Consider the following 13,627-nt stretch of genomic DNA (forward strand, 5'->3'; position numbering starts at 1 on the left):
GGGGTTCAGATTTGTACCCTCTTTATACCATACCCAGGTATGTTCGACTCATCCCTACTGCCTAACTACCTTTTAGCCAATAATCTACTATAAATTGGTGTTCTGTATTTTGTACATTAAATGCACAAATGGCAAATGTATTGACTAAACTGAGGTTATGGTGTTATAAAGAGCAGCATGAACAATGCTGTCATAGCACGGGTGAGGGGAGCTTTCCTGGGTGTCCCTTTTTTATACATTGACCAGCTCCAAACATATTAAAAAAGATGAGCTGGTGGCCTAACAACAGTCTGAACTGAGTCTAATATGATCCTCAGAAATATGATGACAATGCTAGGACCCTTATTTTTTCCACAAATAAGCAGCACAATAAAGCTTTTAAATCCCCCAACAAGATTTTGCAGGAGCAGCTCTCAATTAGGGGAAGCCACTGTACCCACAGATGGTAGTGAAAAAAATTCAAAGAAATGTTAGACCTTTCCTTAAACACACTTTTCAGCCATGTTTTAAAAGCTTCAAAGTATGACTAGAAATTTGAACAACCTATTTGGAGGCAGTGATTCCCCAAGGCTATTGGGGTGAAAAGAGAGAACCCCCAAGGTAGATTCTATATACATTAGCCATTAATGTTTATAAAGCTGCCTACCAAACCAAAATTTGACATACACATTACTTAGGTTTGACATACACATTACTTAGCCTTTCTTCAAAGGAAGTTCGATCAATGGTTTCCTCCCACACTCCAAAGACATGCTGGTAGGTTAATTGGCTTCTGTCTAAATCGGCCCTAGTATACAAATGTGAGTTAGGGACCTTAGATTGTAAGTTCCTTGAGGGTAGGGACCGATGTGAATGTACAATGTATATTTAAAGTGCTGCGTAAATTGTCGACGCTATATAAGTACCTTAAATAATAATAATCAATGATAGGATAAATAACAAATGTATCAATTATTTTTGCATTCTTTAGTACATTCTGGTGACAGTATGTTAAAAAAAAAAAAATTAGATTTTTTTTTTTTATTTCTTAATTTTCCATATAATTGTGACAAAAAATTACAACTTAAAAAACTCACCATACCTCTTAGTAAATACGTTGGACTGTCTACTTTCCAAAAAATGGTCATTTGGGGGTATTTGTACTGTCCTGGCATTTCCGGGCCTCAAGAAAATAGATTTTCAGATATACACCATAGTTTGTGTACTTTATAACTTTCCTAAATAATAAACAATGATTTGGGTTATTTTCACCAAAGAAATGTAGCATACATTTTGACCTAAATTTATGAAGAAAGATAATTTATTTGCAAAACACGTTTGTTTTTTTAAGTTTTTGGTGCTTTTTCATTTATTTAGCAAAAAATAAAAAATCCAGAGGTGATTAAATACCACCAGAAGAAAATTCTATTTGTGTGAAAAAATTATACAAATTTCTTATGGGTACATTTTTGCATGACCGCGCAATTGTCATTCAAAGTGTGAGAGCACTGAAAGCTGAAAATTGACCAGGGCAGGAAGGGGGTAAAAGTGCCTGGCATTGAAGTGGTTAAAGAAAATGTGTAGTCCAATCTCGTAAGAGCAGCTGGAATTGATTTCAGGATCCTCCTACATTTCACCAGTGATAACATCCCAAACGGTACCCAGAACACACAGAAACACCATTTTACGTAAAATATATTTTTTTTATTGGGTTAGTGACTAGACAACCCAAAGCAGATATACCTGTACATGAAAGATAGCAATGTGAATCACAAAGGACGTCAACCTCATACAACTAATGGTAGCCGTAAAAACTGTCTTTTTTCTGTTGCACTGGCCAGTGAAGAAAATGTCCAAAGCCAGCAAATTTGGTGCATGTTGGAGTTTGTGTATAATGTGTTTTCCTACAAATGCAGAATAGTATAAGATGGCTTGCCATATTTTAGACCAGACATTCAGTTATTGTCTTTAACTGTCTCTGTAATTAAGAAATTTTGGAACACAGTCCCCTTAATAAATCAGATAAATGGCGTCTGGGATGTTCTCCACTCTGGTAATGCTGTGTGGTGAAGTTGGCTGAAACAGCTTACCACTCCATCAATTTGCAATAACGTTCTGGAATTCTGGAGATCCAATGGTCTGCTTTAGGGTCACAAGTGCAGCATAGGTGGCTAAGGATGTATAAAGGATGACCAGGTACTTCCAGGACTTGGCCAGCAGTGTGGGTATTTTTAAAGTCACATGTATGCGCAAAGACTTTTTAGCAATATCAGCCATTGTCTCTGTCACTGTGGCTAATCCACAGAAAGTTAGCAACTGAGGGTAGATGCAGCTTTAAAGCATATTCACATAAACAGCACTGTTATTGCTTTCTGGCACAATGACATAAAAATACAATGCAGGTTCTGGAAACAGAGTCCATATTTAGTAATACATCAACTTACTCCAGTGGCGGCCGGTCAATAAGGGGCACAGGGGCGACCCCCCCCCCCAAAGTTCCCAAGGTTAGTTTGCCAAATAAGAAAGCTAATCATAGAACGATTTATTTTTAAATAAATTATAATATGACTAACATTTTTTAACATCTTAAAGTTAAAAAATGTTAGTCATATTATCATTTATTTAAAAATAAATTGTTCTATGTATGTGCACTGTGAGGGGCGGCGGACTAATGGGTGTCTGTTAGGTCCGTAAATTTTTGAAAAGCATGTGATTTGAGCTTGAGGCTCTAATTGGCTTTTTTTAGATTGTCCTCCCTTGTCCTCCCACTTTTGATTTTAGCGAATCAATATTCACCATTGCGTCACTTCCAGATTTCAGCTTCTCATCCCGGCCAATCAGGAGGCTGAAGATTTTGAATCTGGAAAGAAGACCGGGCTAACACGGAAGCCGCCGTGAAAATGGCACTGAAGAGCTGATCACTCACTGTTACCCACTGTAGAAACTGTTTCAAATGCAGCACTGTCTTCTGCATGCAACTTATATTTGGTGGACTTTCATCACCTTTAGATAAAATCCTGTCTTTCCCCCAAACACTTTAAAAAAGAGTGCTGAGTTCTCTTGAGTAGTTCCAAGCTCAAATTATGTACTCCCATGGGTCTGACTAGCAGGAGAACAGATAAAACATGTCTACAGCATGAGAGGGACACTTGCCCTGTTACAGACAGATAATCAATAGCTTGACCCTCCCTGGAAACACATTTCACCTGCTTCTCCAAAAATGTGCTGCTGTCCTTCCCTTTTCCTTTCTTCTTCTCATGTCTCTCATTAGCTGAGAAAAAGTTAGGCAGTCTCCACCCTCCTGGACACAAATTTATCTGTGGCAGAAGAATATCAACCAAAAATCCATAAAAAACACAGAAAAACTAAATACAGTTCAGTGAGTAAAATAAGTATTTGATCCCCAAGCAAAACATGACTCAGTACTTGGTGGAGAAACCCTTGTTGACAAGCACAGAGGTGGATTTCTTGTAGTTGGTGACCAGTTTGCACACATCTCAGGAGGGATTTTGATCCACTCTTCTTTACAGATCTTCTCTAAATCCTTAAGGTTTCTCTTGGCAACTCGAAGTTTCAGCTCCCTCCATAAATTTTCTGTAGGATTAGGGTCTGGATGGTGTTCTTAGGGTCATAGTCAACATTTTTCTTCCTCCAAACACGGCGTGTCGAGTTAATACCAAAGAGCTCAGTTTTGGTTTCATCTGACCACAGCACTTTCTCCCAATCCTTCTCTGAATCATTTAGATGTTCATGACTGTACACGTGCCTTCTTGAGGAGGGGGGACTCGCCGTGTTTGGTGGGAGAAAAATGCTGACTATGACCCTAAGAACACCATCCCTACAGTCAAGCATGGAAGTGGAAACATTATGCTTTGGGGCTGTTTCTCTGCTAAAGGTACAGACCGACTTTGTCGCACCATATCTACCTGTATTGCACATGTGCTTTCTGACATGGTATATACTGTCCTATATGATCCTATTTTATATGTATTTATATTTCATCTTGCTAATGTGCTGTGTTCTGCATGTTCAGGATTTTATCCTCTATGTACCTACTTGTTGTTATGGGTCTTCATTGCCCATGTTAATAAACGTGTCAATTACTTTTTACAATTGTGTTAACTGCCTCATTTAAAGTCCCAAACCTTTTATTTTTTATCCAGATTAGGGGTGGGGGTGCATCTCCCCTTATGCACCTCATTCAAAGTCCCAGTGTATTGGTTATACATTTCCCCCTTTCTTGTATCGACTTTGCCGCATTGAGGGGCCAATGGACAGGGCCATGTATTGTAAAATCCTGGATGAGAACCTTCTTGCTTCAGACAGAACACTGAAGATGGGTCATGGATGGGTCTTTCGGCATGACAATGATCCAAAACTTACCGCCAAGGCAACAAAGGAGTGGCTCAAGAAGAAGCACATTAAGTTTATAGAGTGGCCTAGCCAGTCTCCAGACCTTAATCCTATAGAACATTTATGGAGGGAGCTGAAACTTCGAGTTGCCAAGTGACAGCCAAGAAACCTTAAGGATTTAGAGAAGATCTGTAAAGAAAAGTGGACCAAAATCCCTCCTGAGATGTGTGCAAACCTGGTCACTAACTACAATAAATGTCTTACCCCTGTGCTTGCCAACAAGGGTTTCTCCACCAAGCACTAAGTCATGTTTTGCTTGGGGATCAAATATTAATTTTACTCACTGTAAGATTTTAAAGCCCAGCCAAGTTTATCAGAGCACTATAGCTCCCTAACTCAATTTATAACATTTGTATCATGTTTTTTCTGGATTTTTGGTTGATATTCTGTCTCTATCATTTAAAATTCACCTATGATAACAATTATAGACCCTTCATTTCTTTGTAAGTGGGCAAACTTACAAAATCTGCAGGGGCTCAAATAATTATTTTCCCCACTGTAAGATTTTAACCACATGCCGACCAGCGCACGACGATGTACGTCGGCACAATGGCTCGGCTGGGCAAATGAGTGTACAGGTATGTCCCCTTTAAATCGCGGCATTGTGGGCGCTCGCACGCCACTGGCAGGTCATGAGCATGCTGGCCGCGTACTCCGTGACCGTGCACGCGGGTCCCGCGGACTCGATGTCCACCGGGGGCCTGCGATCGTGTCACAGAGCGGCAGAACGGGGTGATGCCTATCTAAACAAGGCATTTCCCTGCTTGCCTAGTGACATGACAGAGAACTACTGCTCTCTGTCATCGGGAGCAGTGATCGCTGTCATGTCAGTGGTCCCCCCACAGTAATGCCCTGTACACACGATCGGACATTGATCAGACATTCCAACAACAAAATCCATCAGATTTTTTCCGACGGATGTTGGCTCAAACTTGTCTTGCATATACATGGTCGGACAAAGTTGTCGGAAAATCTGATCGTTCTGAACGCAGTGACGTAAAACACGTATGTCGGGTCTATAAACGGGGCAATAGCCAATAGCTTTCATCTCTTAATTTATTCTGAGCATGCATGACACGATCGGAATTTAAAGGATCTGATTTTGTTGTCGGAAAATTTTATAGCCTGCTCTCAAACTTTGTGTGTCAGAAATTCAGATGGAAAAAGTCAGATGGAGCCCACACACAATCGGAATTTCTGACACAATCCGATCGCACTTTGATTGTCGGAAAATCCGACCGTGTGTACAGGGCATTAGAATCACTCCCTAGGACACACTTAACCCCTTGATCGCCTCCTAATGTTTAACCCCTTCCCTGCCAGTGCCATTTACACAGTAATCAGTGCATTTTTATGGCACTGATCGCTGTATAAATGACAATGGTCCCAAAATAGTGTCAAAAGTGTCCGATGTGTCCGCTATAGTGTCGCAGTCATGATAAAAATCGCAGATCGCCGCCATTACTAATAAAAAAATAATAATAAAAATGCCATAAATCTATCCCCTATTTTGTAGACGCTATAACTTTTGCGCAAACCAATCAATATACGCTTATTGTGATTTTTTTTACCAAAAATATGTAGAATACATATCGGCCTAAACTGAGAAAGAAATTAGTTTTTTTTATATATTTTTGGGGGATATTTATTATAGCAAAAAGTAAAAAATATTGCTTTTTTTTTCAAAATTGTCGCTCTTTTTTTGTTTCTAGCGCAAAAAATAAAAACCGCAGCGGTGATCAAATACCACCAAATACCACCAAATACCACCAAGCTCTATTTGTGGGAAAAAAAGGATGTCAATTTTGTTTGGTCAATGTCGCACGACCGTGCAATTGTCAGTTAAAGCATCGCAGTGCCATATCGCAAAAAGTGCTCTGGTCAGGAAGGGGGTAAATCCTTCCGGGGCTGAAGTGGTTAAAGCCCAGCCAAGTTTATCAAAGCACTATAGCTCCTTATTGTGTTATGGGGCGATTGGGTGAGCTTATAATAGTATACCCATCAACACAGGAAATTATATGAAGCCCCTGCTCCTGGCCACATGGCCCAACGAGAGGAAAACTTGCCCTAACCTGCCTGAAAAGCTAGCCCCTCACAATTTATCACTGTTATGAATGGTTTGGTCCAGACACAAGTTTGGACTGAACATTGACTATTCAGGCTTTGGACAAAGACCCGAATATTTACTAGTTTGGAAGAAGCCAAACATCATGTATAATAGCAGTATTCTTACCACTATTATACATGATTGCTTCCCACTGTCAGTGCTTGGTAAGGACGCTGGTGGTACAGGCACCCTTTGGACCCCCAAATTCTATACCAGACCCTTGCGGTCTGATATGCCCAGCTCCCCATGCATATTCTGACCTTAGCTATTAGTCTAGAAAGTGCCCATTACTTTTTTTTTACATTAGACTCCCATTGACTTCAGTGGGGTTTAAATTCAGCACCCCGACTTTAGTCAGCTTCACAAACCTGCTCCAAATTGATCACAGGTATGTTCGGCTTATCATCAATCACCATCTTTCAGGTACCAGTATCTCTGTGATCCCCACTGAGCTCTGGAAAAAACTGATACCTGTTGCTGATTTTGTTTTTATACCACAGCCAAGTGTTTCCTTAGTAAACTCGCTGAGCCTCACTAATAGAATCCAAATAATAAAATAAGGCAAAACAATTCTCAGGCTGCTTCTTGCCAATAGTACTCCCAAAGATGAAGAAAGTTTACAGCCTTCCTAAAAGTTCATGATTTGAGACTAAACAGGCTTCCATCCTTTTCCTCCTCTTTTCTTAATCCCTCCTTTCGCTTAGTTTAAAATAGAGGTGAAAAACTGTGCTGTTTCATTAAATTAATCACTAAATCAAAATCCAATAAGTAGCAGCTCAATGTGAGATATACACAGAAAAATATAAGAAAGAAGAAGCCACGCTAGTACAGTCCAGTTAACAAATAGTTGATTGTAGAAATGGAAAACATCTCTCATATGGCAAGAACTGTGGAATAATGTTCATTAATTCTTCAATTAACACCACAGTGAGTTCATTCAATAAGTGTGCCACCACATTAAGAAAAAATCGCTTACCAGATGGCAAGCAAAACCAGCATGTGGCTATAGCCCAGCCAAGGCCTTTGCACCGAAGATTGTGGAGATAAGCAATAGATGGATGATTGCACAGATATATTCAAACACTGATGACGCAGCTCAATCCAGGACCACTAAATCAGCAACTCACTCAGTAACCCAGAAAAGAGAAAACTACCATAGTGTAATATTGCCTAATGGATATTTATTACTAAAAACAATATAGCACTTACATCATAGAAGTTTAAACTCGAGCATAAAATTACTGAGTCCTCCTAGCGAGACAGGGTGGTGACGTCAGCACATATTCTCCACCAGATGCGTTTCGTCATATGTGACGTTGTCAATGGGGCATATGTGACGTCACATATGACAAAACGTGTCTGAAGGAGGATACGTGCTACTTTTGTTTCTGGCACTTTCTGGGTTACTGCTGAGTGAGTTGCTGATTTAGTGGTCCTGGTTTGAGCGGTGTCATCAGTGTTTTTTGTTTTTTTGGAATGCAAAACTGCTTTATTTCTAGCAGTTAATACAGTACATTTTAATAAATATTGTTCCCACAGTTTTAACACATCTTTATGACAAGGAAAGAACAATCCCTGATGCATCACATTGAAGCCAACGGAGTTCAAATGTAACATGGAATCATTTCTTCTGAGGGAATGAAGCTCTGCCGATTTCAAATAAACTATAACCGGTTCAAATAATCGTGAGCAGCATGGTCACTCTGTACAATAAGACATCACTAATGCCTGCTTTTAGATGGACCGCAACACCATTATCTTCCTGTAAGACCTTCTGCTTTTCTGCAACCCTGTTTTGCACTGACTTCCGAGTAGAAGTAGTTAGGGATCTCTGGGAGATCTGACGGAGGGCCAGGACATTGTGGAGCACGCTACCCATCCTCGCTTCTCACTAGCCGCTGCTAAAGGACAGGTGTCATCAGTGTTTGAATATATCTGTGCAATCATCCATCTATTGCTTATCTCCATGATCTTCGGTGCAAGCAAAGGCCTTGGCTGGGCTATAGCCACATGCTGGTTTTGCTCACCGTCTGGTAAGCGAGTTTTTCTTAAGGTGGTGCCACACTTATTGAATGGACTCACTGTGGACTCACTGTGGTATTAATTGAAGAATTAATGAACATTATTCCACATTTCTTGCCATATGAGCTATGTTTTTCATTTCTACAATCAACTATTTGTTAACTGGACTGTACTAGTGCGGCTTCTTCTTTCTTAGTTTAAAATGCTCTGGTGATAACAAAGTAAAAGTGTACATTTACTCCTTCCAGATTTTATTTTTAACCTCTGTATAAAGCTGAACACCCAATGGAACCTCATAGCAAACATATGAATGACCGTTTTTAGGTTTATATAGACATTTATGACATGTCAAATAAGAAACACCACTAGCTCTGGAACTCCACTGACTGATTTGGGAATGTTCCAACTCATTGCTCAGAAGCAGCCAATACAGCATCCTACCTCATTGCAACAAGACCAATGCTCAGGAGACCAAACATGCCACAACCACAACTGAGGAGTTTAAAGGACCCTAAAATCTGCATAAAAAAGTCCTAACCCATGAAGCCCTGACCCCCCAACGCTGAATGTGAGCATGTATTGTTTGCTGGAGTATCTGAAACTGAGTACGTGAAAAGGAACTAAGGTTTATTTGAAGGATGTGAGTGGGTATTGCTTCTGCTATCGGGACAAACAGGGATAAGTCTAATGGTGCATGCTGATCCAGAAGCCACCACTGGAAGTGGATCAATCATCCTAAATGAGGCAGCAAGGTGAGTTAAATCTGCCATGCTTTGTTCTGCAGAGGTCTACAGGGAATATAAACAGTGAGAACAGGAATCTGCACCAACAACAGCATTCTTCCTGCTGCTTGACCCTAACAGCCCATATGGTAAAAAGGAGGAGCTATGTCCTAATAGGAGCACCAAAGCCTGCTGAGACTCCTCTGCCAGGGGGCTCACTGTCAGGAATGAGGGGCAGGTAAAGGTGCTGGGGAAGTTAAAGAGCTGGGATGGACCTGTAATCCACACATGGGTGAGAAGTGACTAATCGGGCCAAAAATAGCTCTGTAACAATAAAACAATGTATGAGGGGAAGTAGCACTAGTGCTGCCATGGGTTTTGGCATTAGTGTCAGCTAGATTGGCTGGATTAAAGGCAGAAATGACAGAGATAGTAACTAAACCTTGGGACTCAAATAAAAAAGGAGGGGACCCCCATATACCCAGACTGCAAGTCCTGCATAGGAGAAAACAGCAATTACAGTTATATGGGAACAGGTTGTTGGCAGGTGCATTTAGCTTGCATGCAACTAGATGGCTCTGTTCCCATTGTGTTATGGTATGGTAAAGAGATGTAATTGGGTGTTATGTCCCCTTTCAAAAAAGTTCTTTCCTCTAGTGATGTCATAGGTGTAATCAGTGGTCATACAAATGCCAATGTGGGAGGAGCCCAGTGTAGATGGGGCATGGAAACCAAACACCTGAAGTTGCTGAAGATGTAGTTCCTTATAGAGCTGATCTAAAGGGCTCTCTGCAGGGCTAAAGTCCCAGGCGAGGTGGTAAAGAACACAGAAGGAACAGCTGTAGTTGCCCTGTCTCCAATGACCTTTTTCTGTGGGACCTGTAAAAAAATGCATAAGGCATTCTGGGTAAGGCAAGAGTCCTTTGATGTGTGTAGTGGTGAAGCCTGGGAATGAGAGTGTCATCTGGGAGCATGCCCAACTGGGCAGAGCTATGGAAGGGACATTGGGAGAGACTTTTATAATGAAGGCACCTTAAGTCTACTTGGTGAAGGAAGTTGAATGCTGTGGACTTAGTATACATGGGGAAAGTGGTCCTAAATCTGTGGTGCTCCCAAGGAGAGAAGGTGCAAAGGGAAGATGCGTTCTACACAGAAATGGCAACTACAGAATTTCTACTCTTTTTACTTTCTTTGGTCTGGCTGCTTAGAGAGTGATCTGAGGTAACACACGTTGCTCTTGGTGGAAACATTGGCCCCTGCCCTCCTCTTAATCCCCCCGCCCCACTCCATTCAGAAACTGGAGAGTTAACATGAGAACTTGCCCCAGTCATGGCATATTATCGTAAAAAAAGGACAGTACATTCATTTTTTATTTTTTTATCAAAGCAGAAAATATATTAGCATTTGGCCAAATGCATCTTTTTCAGCTGTATCAAATGAACATTCAAGGATTGACTCGAACAAAACAACGATCAGTTGATAAATTATTAGTACATTTTTAGACTGCATTATCACAAAAAACTATGTTTTCAGTGAAAAGTGGAAAGAGCACACGTTGTATAACTAGTCTGCAAAATTATGTTAGTTGTGTGTTTCCCTGTGATAAGTCAGAATCTGTATTTTCAAAACTTTGCAGAAATGAAAGCTGTCCTTCGGCACAAAATTCATTAACCCCAAAGATTGAAAGCAGAAGTCCCAACGCAGCAATAAGAGTGTTCTGGTGTTTTTAAATTTCCTCTAGCCTGTCAAACTTCTCTTCACTCTAGCTATATCCTGATGCACAAATGTAGTCTTTCCACACTGCTAGACCTGAGCTACTGTACTAGTCTACACCCCCCTGCTTTTTAGGCAGAAATGCAAGCACTGGTGACTTAATTGCTTGCTGGCCCTTCCCTGAAGTACAATTTGAAAGTGTTTGCAGTAGCATTGCTCTATGAAATGTCAGATTTACATGTTAAGTACATTTAAAGTGTAGTAACATGCAAAAATCCAGAATATTGCTGCACTCCCTGGTATCTTTACTGAAGCAATAAAATCACATCACAGGTATGACAGTAACGTAAAAGGTAGCACATTTCGCACTAAAGTCAACGCTTACTCAAAAAGTAAAGACTTTAGTGCGAAACGCGTTGCCTTTTATGTTCCTGTCATACCTGTGATGTGATTTTAATGCTTCAATAAGGATACCAAGGAGTGCAGCAATATTCTGGATTTTTACATGTTACTGAATCTCACAGACCAGCTGTGCAGCACCCCGGGTTCCAACTCACAACATGTGAGAGTCAGTCACTCACCTAGCATTTCGTTTACATTTAAAGTCTTCCTAAATCCTTAAGCATTGATTCACACTGTGAACTGCGTGTGAATCGCACAAGAACCGCACCTCATTCCTGTTCAATTCACATGTGATTCAGTGTGGTGCGATTTGAGCCCATTCATATTGAATGGGCTCAAATCCCACTGCATCTCACCAAAGTTGTGTATGCACAAATTTTGGAGCCGCACTACAATACCAATTCTGGGTGTCCAGTGCAGCCCTGTACCTTTAACTAATTGCCGACCAGCTGCAGTTATTGTACTGCGGCAGGTCAGCTCGTTCCCGTGAATTACCGTCATTGTACCTCGGCTCGGGAACTCTAGTTTTGCGCTCCCATTGGTCAGTGAGGTGGATTCGATGTCCACTGGCCACCCGCGATCGTTCCCCGCAGTGACAGAACGGGGATCTGTCTGTGTAAACTCCGTTCTGACAGGGGAGATCACACAGATCCTGTCTTTCTGCTATGCAGGAAGATGGATCTGTGTGTTTCCCCAGGCAGCCCATCCCCCATACAGTTAGAAGACACCTGCAGGGAACACATTTAACCCCTTGATCACCCCTGATGTTAACCCCTTCCCTGCCAGTGTCATTAGTACAATAACAGTTCATATTTTTAGCACTGATTACTGTAATAATATCTCTGGTTCCCAAAAAAGTGTCAAAAATGTTAGGCGTTTGATCTGTACGCTGCAATGTCGTAGTCCCGCTAAAAATCGCAGACCGCCATTACTAGTAAAAAAATGTAAATAATAAAAATGCCATAATGCCCTGGTCATTAAGGGGCAAAATCTTTTGGTCCTTAAGTGGTTAAGAAGGAGTGGGCTCCCTCCAGGCATACCTGCACTTAATCTATCCATTATTATATACTGTATGTAGGCCAACTCAGGACACTCTCAAAATGATAGAGTTAGGACTGCAGTACACTGGGGTGCAATGACATGGCCGTTGCAGCTTAGCATGTATTTGTATATGTGTGCAAACGAAACCCCTTGATTATAACATGAACTGTATCAATTCGATTTGATTGATTAGTTTGTAGGAATAACTCGTATTACATATGTGGAAATGCATTTATATTTTTTGGACTGCCACTGTTAAGACCCTGTTCACACAGTGTATTGAACTGCGTTTTACTGCACTGGATAAACTCAGGTCACCACTAGGACACACGGAAAACAATTGTTTTCTATGTGTCCTATTTACCTTGCAATGCAGCACAGAGGTGCATTGCAGTGAACTGCGATAAAATGCAGCCATGCTGCATTTTATTGCAGCATACAGGACAGAATTGCACGTCTTATGGACACAGAGAGCAGGACTCAGCTGCTTCCTATGGGGGCGCTCGGCAGAGAGGAGGGGCCCAGAGGGCCAGCAGGGGAAGAAGAGGTTCAGGCTGCTCTGTGCAGAACCATTACACAGAGCAGGTGAGCATAACATGTTTTTATTATTTTTTTTTTAAATTTGCCTTTACAAAAGCTTTTACTGTTTGTACAATTAAAATCCATGTGCAAAGGACAAAGACTAGCACACATTGCCAGATCTAAGGGGGGAGCTGTGCTAGTATGGGCTGCTGCCCCCCAATAGATGCTGTATTGGGCTCACTGAGCTCCTCTCACCCCCAAACTGCAAACAGCCTGGGCACATGCAGCAAAACTCCTCCTTCCCACACAACTGAGATCAGATTACAATACAGGCACATCCTCGATCTGTACAATGTGTAACTGGCTGCTATGTTACAGTTCTGACCCATCAAATTCCCAAATTGGAAGAGCAGCACAGCGGCAGTAGCCAGCTACACACTGTGCAGATTAAGGCTGTGTCTATAGGGGAATCTGATCTTAGTTGTGTGCTGTGTGGGGAGGAGGAGCAATGCTGAGTACCCTGCCAGCAGTGACCCTTGTCCTCTGCCCTTCTGACTCCTGTGCTCTGCCCTGCTGACCCCTGTACATTGCCCTGCTGATCCCTGTACCTTGCTCTGCTGACTCCTGTACACTACCCTGGTGACACCTGTACTCTCCTTGCTGACCCCTGTCTTCCACCCTCCTGCTGACCCCTGTCCTCTGCCCT

Source organism: Aquarana catesbeiana, linkage group LG01, assembly GCF_042186555.1.
Source record: "Aquarana catesbeiana isolate 2022-GZ linkage group LG01, ASM4218655v1, whole genome shotgun sequence".
In the NCBI taxonomy this organism is placed as follows: Eukaryota; Metazoa; Chordata; class Amphibia; order Anura; family Ranidae; genus Aquarana; species Aquarana catesbeiana.